The sequence below is a fragment of the Saimiri boliviensis genome, chromosome 1 (assembly GCF_048565385.1).
Source record: "Saimiri boliviensis isolate mSaiBol1 chromosome 1, mSaiBol1.pri, whole genome shotgun sequence".
Taxonomy (NCBI): domain Eukaryota; kingdom Metazoa; phylum Chordata; class Mammalia; order Primates; family Cebidae; genus Saimiri; species Saimiri boliviensis.
Genome location: NC_133449.1, coordinates 140,356,963 through 140,365,798, shown reverse-complemented (window position 1 = coordinate 140,365,798; position 8,836 = coordinate 140,356,963). Strand labels below are relative to the sequence as shown.

The following is an 8,836-nucleotide window of genomic DNA, read 5'->3' as shown; positions in this document are numbered from 1 at the left end:
GATCACGAGGTCGAGAGATCGAGACCATCCTGGTCAACATGGTGAAACCCCGTCTCTACTAAAAATACAAAAAATTAGCTGGGCATGGTGGCACGTGCCTGTAATCCCAGCTACTCAGGAGGCTGAGACGGGAGAATTGCCTGAACCCAGGAGGCGGAGGTTGCGGTGAGCCGAGATCGCGCCATTGCACTCCAGCCTGGGTAACAAGAGCGAAACTCCGTCTCAAAAAAAAAAAAAAAAAAAAAAAAGAATTTGGGATCTTTGAGGCTGAGGAAATTCTGGGTCTCAGGCAAAGGAGATTTGGGTCTCTCATTAAGGGGCTTCAGGGTCTTTGACACTGAAGTTATTTAGTCCTTGAAGCTGAAGGGATTGAGTTTTCAGGCTGAGTATTTAGATTATCTGAGGTTGGAGAAATTTGGTCTCTCTGTGGGTGAGATATTTAGGGTTTCTTAGGCTGAGGGGTTTGGGGTGCTTTAGGGTGAGGGGAATTGTGGCTCCTCAGGCTCCGAATATTTGGGGATCTAATCATTAGGAGATTCGGTGTTCCTCTGGGTAAAGGGATTTGGGGTCTCTGAAGCTGAGGTACTTTGGGAGTTTTATGCTGAGGGGATTTAAAGTCCCTCAAGGGGTTGCAGTGAGCCGGGATCGTGCCATGGCGCTCCGACCCGGCGACAGGGCGAGACTCCACCTAAGAAGAAAAAAGTCCCTCAAGGTGACAGGATTTGGTGTCTCTGGAGGCTGAGAGGAGTTGGAACTTCTCAGGGTGTGGGGATTGGGGGTCTTCCAGGCTAATATGAAGGTTTCGGGCGGAGGGTTTACAAGGGTTTTACGCTGCACGACAAAGGCTCCCCGTGCTCTTCACAGTCTCCCGTGCCCTCCAGCCGCGGTGTCCACTGTGGCCGGGCGTCCTCTCGGCGCCCCTCGGGGTGAGACGTGGTGGAGAGCGAACCGCCAGCCTGCAGGGCACAAGCTGCCAATCAGCGCTGAGACCAAGGCGATCCCGCCAATCGGCAGTCAAAAGGTGCTAAAGGGGCGGGGAGTAGGGCGGAGCTTTGCCTGTCAGTCACGGGCACAACCCGGTTCCGGGCTCAGGAGGTCGGGGAGGAGCTTGGTTTTTGCGCGCGTCTGACTGGAATCGTCCAGCGCGCAGGCGCAGCTTTGCGGATTTCGTCACTCCGTTTTCCCCAGCCCAGATGTTTGCGACTGAGCCGGGGGTCGGGGCTGCGCCTCACGTCCCTCCGCAGGCCTGGGTCTTCTGAGGGGACACGGTGTCTTTTTGGATTGCCAGAGTTCTCGCGCTGAGTCTCATGCAGGAGGGCTGGTGTTGCGTTAGCTGCGGTGTAAACTGGGTCTAGTCGGCTGCTTGGCTCCTGGCTGCGTCAGGGGCTAGGGCTCCGTCCGGTACCCTTCTGTGTGGGAACTGCGCTTCGTTTCACAGGTGCTTTATTGGCAGGTCAATGTTGGTGTTTAGTTAGGGCTGTGATCCCATAAATGGTGTGTAAGAGGAGCAGCCGCCAGGCTGATCCCCCGCTGCAAGGCTGACCCCCGCTGCAAGGCTGACCCCCGGCTGCAAGGCTGACCCCCGGCTGCAAGGCTGACCCCCGGCTGTAAGGCTGATCCCCGGCTGCAAGGCTGACCCCCGGCTGCAAGGCTGACCCCCGGCTGTAAGGCTGACCCTCGGCTGCAAGGCTGACCCCCGGCTGCACGGCTGACCCTCGGCTGTAAGGCTGATCCCCAGCTGCAAGGCTGACCCCCGGCTGTAAGGCTGACCCCCGGTTGCAAGGCTGATCCCCGCTGTAAGGCTGACCCCTGGCTGTAAGGCTGACCCTCGGCTGCGAGGCTGATCCCCGTTGCAAGGCTGATCCCCGGCCGCAAGGCTGACCCCCGGCTGCAAGGCTGACCCCCGCTGCAAGGCTGAACCCCGGCTGCAAGGCTGACCCCCGGCTGCAAGGCTGACCTCCGCTGCAAGGCTGACCCCCGCTGCAAGGCTGAACCCCTGCTGCAAGGCTGATACCCGGCTGCAAGGCTGACCCCCGGCTGTAAGGCTGACCCTTGGCTGCAAGGCTGACCCCCGGCTGCAAGGCTGACCCCCGGCTGCAAGGCTGACCCCCGGCTGCAAGGCTGATCTCCGGCTGTAAGACTGATCCCCGCTGCAAGGCTGACTCCCTGCTGTAACGCTGGTCCCCGCTGCAAGGCTGACCCCCGGCTGCAAGGCTGATCCCCGGCTGCAAGGCTGACCCCCGGCTGCAAGGCTGACCCCCGGCTGCAAGGCTGATCCCCGGCTGCAAGGCTGATCCCTGGCTGCTAGGCTGATCCGGACTCCAAGGCTAATCCCCAGCTGCCAGGCTAATCCCCCACTGCAAGGCTAATCCTGGCTGCTAGGCTGATCCCTGGCAGCAAGGCTAACCCCCTGCTGCACGCCTTTTTTGTACTTCGTGTTTGCCAGCTTGCTTTGTGGTGAGACCAGAGAGCGATGAACCCTCACCAGGTCCTGGACCTTTGTGGAGCCTCCTGTGATCACTGGCGCCTGCCTGCATTTCTTTCCTTAGGTGTTCTGGGCTGTGGGGCTCCCTCAGGCAGAGGCTGCATAGGTTGCTCCCTTTCTGGACTGGCCCTCTGGAGGGAGGAATGCCTCACTCCCCTGCTGCCCAGGAGCCCACGGGTCTCACCCCTCTCAGTGCTCTGAGAGTGGAGTCTCCTCCCCCATTCAAGTGCTGGCCGCAGATCTCCCCCTCGGTATCCCTAGCTTTGTGCCACAGCCCTGGGAACACCGGGAAGTCCTGTGGCTTGGGATTGGGCTCTTGCTGTGCTGGGGAGTCCAATGTCCTCCTAGGTCATGGGGAAGGTACTCAGGTGGAGCAGTGCACTCAGGCTGGGCTGCAGAGGCTGCATGGTGCACCTGCTCTTGCACAGTGAGTTGGCGTGGGCCCTGGGAGGGGCCAGTGGGCAGGAGGACTTGCAGAACAGGGGCACCCAGGTCCCACAAGGAAGCTGCCCCTGCTTTCTCCTGGCTCACAGGTCAGCTGCGGCCAGAGCCTCCTGCAAGGAGATAAGGGAGCCTTGGGGAATTGGTGTCTGTATTAGTTCATTCTCGCACTGCTGTAAAGAAACACTTGAGACTGGGTAATTTCTAAAGAACATAGATGTAATTGGCTCATTGTTCTGCAGGCTGTACAGGAAGCATGATGTTGGCACCTGCTTGGCTTCTTGGGAAACTTAAACTCATGGTGGAAGGAGAAAGGGGAATCAGCACTCACATGGTGAGAGCAGGAGGATGAGAGAAAGGCGCTGGGGGCAGGACTGCACACTTTTAACCATATCCCGCTACACATTACCAAAGAGGGGTGCTGCTAAACCGCTCATAACAAGTTTGCTCCATGATCCAATTATCCCCACGAGACCCCGCCTCCAACACTGGGGATTACATTTCAACATAAGATTTGGACAGGGACACAGATCCAAACCATATAATTCCATTATATGGAATACTACTGCATAATGCATTATCTATTATCATTAACTCAAATAGATTAAAGACTGAAATGTAAGACCTAAAAGTACAGAACTCCAAGAAAAAAAATAAACTGTTTATAACATTGGAATGAGCAATGACTTCTTGGATATGACGCCAAAGGCACAAGCAATCAAAGCAAAATTAGATGGGAGCACATCAAACTTAAAAACTTCTGTGTAGCAAAGGAGACCATCCACAGAGTGATAAGGCAACCTACGGAATGGGAGAAAATATTTGCAAGTCATATAACTGAGTTAATATCCAGAAACGTATAAAACAAGTCATAAAACTCAACAATAAAAAGTAACTTGATTAAAAAATCAGGTGGGGTGCAGTGGCTCATGCCTGTAATCCCAACACTTAGCAAGGCCAAGTGGGGAGGATTGCCTGAGGCCAGGCGTTTGAGATTAGTCTGGGCAACATATTGGGGCCTGTCTTTATCATCTTTTTTTTTTTTTTTTTTTGAGACGGAGTTTCGCTCTTGTTACCCAGGCTCGTCTTTATCATTTTTTAAAAAAATTAGTTGGGTGTAGCGGTCCATGCCATAAGTGCAAGCTACATGGGAGGCTGAGCTGGGAGGTTCACTTGAGGGCAGGAGTTCAAGACTAGCCTGGGGAACATAGGGAGATTCTGTCTCTACAAAAAAAAAAAAAAAAAAAAAAAATTAGCTGGATGTGACAGCACTTGCCTGGAGTCCTAGCTACTTGGGAGGCTGAGGTGGAAGGATTGCTTGAGCCCAGAGTTTGAGCCTGCAATGAGGCATGGTTGCAGTTTTCCAGATTGTCACAAAAATGGAATCATACCTTATGTGATCTTTTCAGACTGGGTGCTTCTTCTCCTCCTTCTCATTCTCCTTCCTTTTCCTTTTCCTTCTCCTTCTCCTTCCTTCTCCTTCTTCTCCTTCATTCTCCTTCTCCTTTCTTCATCTTTTTCTTCTCAGATGGAAAAAGAAAAGAAGCAGCAGCATTCTGTCACTCAGGCTGGAGTGCAATGGTGTGATCTCAGCTCACTGCCACCTCTGCCTTCAGAGTTTGGTGATTGTCCTGCCTCAGCCTCCTGAGTAGCTGGGATTGCAGGCACCTGCCACCATGCCCAGCTAATTTTTGTATTTTTTAGTAGAGACAGAGTTTCACCATTTTGGTCAGGCTAGTCTCCAACTCCTGACCTCAGGTGATTGACCCACCCCGGCCTCAAAGTGCTGGGTTAAAGGTGTGAGCCACCATACCCCGCCTAGACTGGCTTCTTTTACTTAGCAATATGTATATCAGATTCATCTATGTCTTTGCATGGCTTTGTAGGCCACCCCTTTTTCTTGATAAATAGCATTCCATTGCATGGATGTACTGTCTTTTTTAATTGCATTTTAGGTTTTGGGGTACATGTGAAGAACATGCAAGATTGCTGCATAGATACACACATGGCAGTGTGATTTGCTGCCTTCCTCTCCATCACCTATATGTGGCATTTCTCTTCATGATATCTCTCCCCAACTCTCCAACCCCCGCTCTCCCTCCCCTATTTCCCCCCAACAGACCCCAGTGTGTGATGCTCCCCTCCCTGTGTCCATGTGTTCTCATTGTTCAACACCTGCCTATGAGTGAGAACATGCGATGTTTGATTTTCCGTTCTTTTGTCAGTTTGCTGAGAATGATGGTTTCCAGGTTCATCCATGTCCCTACAAAGGACATGAACTCATCATTTTTGATGGCTGCATAATATTCCATGGTGTATATGTGCCACATTTCCCCTGTCCAGTCTATCACTGATGGGCATTTGGGTTGGTTCCAGGTCTTTGGTATTGTAAACTGTGCTGCAGTGAACATTCGTGTGCATGTGTCCTTATAATAGAATGATTTATAATCCTTTGGATATATAGCCAGTAATGGGATTGCTGGGTCAAATGGAATTTCTATTTCTAGGTCCTCGAGGAATCGCCACACTATCTTCCATAATGGTTGAACTAATTTCCACTCCCATTAACAGTGTAAAAGTGTTCCTATTTGTCCACATCCTCTCCAGCATCTGTTGTCTCCAGATTTTTAAATGATCCCCATTCGAACTGGCGTGAGATGGTATCTCAATGTAGTTTTGATTTGCATTTCTCTAATGACCAGTGATGATGAGCATTTTTTCATGTTTGTTGGCCTCATGTATGTCTTCTTTTGTAAAGTGTCTGTTCATATCCTTCACCCACTTTTGAATGGGCTTGTTTGTTTTTTTCTTGTAAATCTGTTTTAGTTCTTTGTAAATTCTGGATATCAGCCCTCTGTCAGATGGGTAGACTGCAAAAATTTTTTCCCATTCTGTTGGTTGCTGACTCACTCTAATGACTGCTTCTTTTTGCTGTGCAGAAGCTGTGGAGTTTGATTAGGTCCCATTTGCCTATTTTGGCTTTTGTTGCCAATGCTTTTGGTGTTTTGGTCATGAAGTCCTTGCGTACGCCTATGTCCTGAATGGCTTTGCCTAGATTTTCTTGTAGGGTTTTTATGGTGTTAGGTCTTATGTTTAAGTCTTTTTTTTTTTTTTTTTTTTTTTTGAGACGGAGTTTCGCTCTTGTTACCCAGACTGGAGTGCAATGGCGCGATCTCGGCTCACCGCAACCTCCGTCTCCTGGGTTCAGGCAATTCTCCTGCCTCAGCCTCCTGAGTAGTTGGGATTACAGGCACGTGCCACCATGCCCAGCTAATTTTTTGTATTTTTAGTAGAGACGAGGTTTCACCATGTTGACCAGGATGGTCTTGATCTCTCGATCTCGTGATCCACCCACCTTGGCCTCCCAAAGGGCTGGTATTACAGGCTTGAGCCACTGCGCCCGGCTGTTTAAGTCTTTAATCCATCTGGAGTTAATTTTAGTATAAGGTGTCAGGAAGGGGCCCAGTTTCTGCTTTCTGCGCATGGCTAGCCAGTTTTCACAACACCATTTATTAAACAGAGAATCCTTTCCCCATTGCTTGTTTTTGTCAGGTTTGTCAAAGATCGGATGGTTGTAGATATATTGTGCTGCCTCTGAGGCCTCTGTTCTATTCCATTGGTGTATATCTCTATTTTGGTACCAGTATCATGCTGTTTTGATTACTGTAGACTTGTAGTATAGTTTGAAGTCCGGTAGTGTGATGCCTCCCACTTTGTTCTTTTTGCTTAGGATCAACTTTGCTATGTGGGCTCTCTTATGGTTCCATATGAAGTTTAAGGTGGTTTTTTCCAGTTCTGTGAAGAAAGTCATTGGTAGCTTGATGGGGATAGTGTTGAATCTGTAAATTACTTTAGGCAGTATGGCCATTTTCATATTGATTCTTCCTAACTATGAACATGGAATGTTTCTCCATCTGTTTGTGTCCTCTCTTACTTTGTTGAGCAGTGGTTTTTAGTTCTCCTTGAAGAGGTCCTTTACATTCCTTGTTAGTTGTATTCCTAGGTATTTTATTCTCTTTGTAGCAATTGTGAATGGCAGTTCCTTCTTGATTTGGCTTTCTTTAAGTCTGTTATTGGTGTATAGGAATGCTTGTGATTTTTGCACATTGATTTTGTATCCTGAGACTTTGCTGAAGTTGCTTATCAGTTTCAGGAGATTTTGGGCTGAGATGATGGAGTCTTCTAGATATACAATCATGTCATCTTCAAATAGAGACAATTTGACTTCCTCCTTTCCTGTTTGAATACCCTTTATTTCTTTTTCTTGCCTGATTGCTCTGGCCAGAACTTCCAGTACTATATTGAATAGGTGTGGTGAGAGAGGGCATCCTAGTCTAGTGCCAGATTTCAAAGGGAATGCTTCCAGTATTTGCCCATTCAGTATGATATTGGCTGTTGGTTTGTCATAAATAGCTTTTATTATTTTGAGATATGTTCCATCAATACTTAGTTTATTGAGAGTTTTTGGTATAAAGGGCTGTTGAATTTTGTCAGAGGCCTTCTCTGCATCAATTGAGATAATCATGTGGTTTTGTCTTTGCTTCTGTTTATGTGGTAAATTATGTTTATAGACTTGCGTATGTTGAACCAGCCTTGCATCCCCGGGATGAATCCTACTTGATCATGGTGGATAAGCTTTTCGATGTGCTGTTGCAATCCACTTGCCAGTATTTTATTGAAGGTTTTTGCATCTCTGTTAATCATGGATATTGGCCTGAAGTTTTCTTTTCCTCCTGAATCTCTGCTGTGTTTTGGTATCAGGATGATGTTGGTCTCATAAAATGATTTGGGAAGGATTCCCTCTTTTTTGATTATTTTAGTTTCAGAAGGAATGGTACCAGCTCCTCTTTGTATGTCTGGTAGAATTTGACTGTGAACCCATCTGGACCTGGGTTTTTTTTTGGGTGGTAAGCTCTTAATTGCTGCTTCAACTTCAGACCTTGTTTTTGGTCTATTCAGGGTTTCGACTTCTTCCTGGTTTAGGCTTGGGAGGGTGCAAGTGTCCAGGAATTTATCCATTTCTTCCAGGTTTACTAGTTTATGTGCATAGAGTTGTTCGTAATAATAATGATGGTTTGAATTTCTGTGGAATCTGGGGTGATAGCCCCTTTATCATTTTTTATTGCATCTATTTGATTATTCTCTCTTTTCTTTTTAATAGAGACAGGGTTTCACCATGTTGGTCAGGCTGGTCTTGAACTCCTGACCTCAGGCGATCCACCTGCCTTGGCCTCCCAAAGTGTTGGGATTACAGGTGTGAGCCCCCACGCCTGGCTTCCTTACCAATCTTGGTTCTTTTTATTTCATGTTCTTATGCTGACTGCATCCTGCAGCTCTCCGTGGTGCTTGAGAGGTGAGAGTACATGTTGCATGCGTGATGGCTTAGAGAGTGCATCCAGGCTTTCACCGTTGAGGGTAGTGCTGAGTATGGTTTTCCCTAGATGCACTTTGTCAGGTTGAGACGTTCCCTTCTGTTCTGAGTTCATTGGGTATTTTTCATTATGAAAAGGTGTTGGATTTTGTTGAACTGGACATGTTGAGATGATCCTATGTTTTGGTTTTTTATTTTATTGATGTGGTGTATTATAGTAACTGAGTTTTGGTGTTGAATCAACCTTGCATCCCTGCGATAAATCTTACTTGTTCATGGTGTATGATCGTCTTTATACGTTGCTGGATTCAGTTTGCCAGTATTTTGTTGAGGGTTTTTGTGTTTATGTACATGAGCGATGTTGTCGGTTCCTGCGGCAGTTCATGCAACACTTTGGGAGGCCGAGGCAGGCCGATCACTTGAGGTCAACAGTTCGAGACGAGTCTGCGACAACTTGGTAAAACCCCATCTCTACTGAAAATACAGAAATTACCCAGGCATGGTGGTGCACACCTACAGTCCTAGCTACTCGGGAGGCT

At 48.3% G+C, this 8,836-nt stretch overlaps 1 protein-coding gene across 13 annotated transcripts in view; it reads left to right on the top strand.

Moving 5' to 3' along the window:
- LOC120361815 (mesoderm induction early response protein 2-like) overlaps positions 1-8,836 on the top strand; it is a 75,591-nt gene that overhangs the window by 24,697 nt on the left and 42,058 nt on the right. For 7 of the 13 annotated variants that reach the window (XR_012518996.1, XR_012518991.1, XR_012518990.1 and 4 more), the window contains one exon: positions 865-1,021. The exons of 4 other annotated variants lie outside the window; for them this stretch is intronic. The gene's annotated coding sequence lies outside the window, so the exon portion shown is untranslated. Of the gene's footprint in view, positions 1-864; positions 1,022-1,095; positions 1,439-3,168; positions 3,261-8,836 lie in introns of those variants that run through there. 2 more of the 13 variants (XR_012518989.1, XR_012518987.1) reach the window with 2 other exon arrangements.